Source organism: Octodon degus, unplaced genomic scaffold, assembly GCF_000260255.1.
Source record: "Octodon degus isolate 3935 unplaced genomic scaffold, OctDeg1.0 scaffold00012, whole genome shotgun sequence".
Taxonomy (NCBI): Eukaryota; Metazoa; Chordata; class Mammalia; order Rodentia; family Octodontidae; genus Octodon; species Octodon degus.
In genome coordinates, this window is record NW_004524588.1 from 9,291,963 (window position 1) to 9,292,425 (window position 463).

At 26.3% G+C, this 463-nt stretch overlaps 1 protein-coding gene across 1 annotated transcript in view; it reads left to right on the forward strand.

Moving 5' to 3' along the window:
* The window catches only part of Pik3c2g (phosphatidylinositol-4-phosphate 3-kinase catalytic subunit type 2 gamma), a 379,694-nt gene that overhangs the window by 43,032 nt on the left and 336,199 nt on the right, over positions 1-463 (forward strand). The gene's annotated exons all lie outside the window — the stretch shown is intronic.

Sequence of the window (463 nt, forward strand, 5' to 3'; positions counted from 1 at the left end):
CTCATGAGTATTAACTTCAAATACTTAGTTGATAGAAAACTCCTTTTTTTGAGTTTTCCACCATTAATGATTTTCTTGAAATTTTATAAAACCTATCTTTAAAATAAAATATAACTTTGACAGAAGAAATATTTTTCTGCTGTTATTTTTGTACTTTTATTCTAAAAAGTATTAAATGTGAAAATGCTCAGTAAAGTGAATTGTCATTTGTATTTGTCCTTTGCACTTGTACAAATATCTAAAGATGGATAACAGTGTCTTGGAAGGAAAAAACATTCCTTTTCTATTCCAATTGTCAGTGTCATTATTTTACCATAGATGTGCTTGGAAATATCTTGTGAGAAATTTCATGAATATAATTATCTTTGAAATAACAAATCTAGTGTTTAGTTACGTAATATTAGCAGTCAACAACCTTAATGGTTACTTTTCTTTTTGTATTACCAGTTTTAACAACAGAATG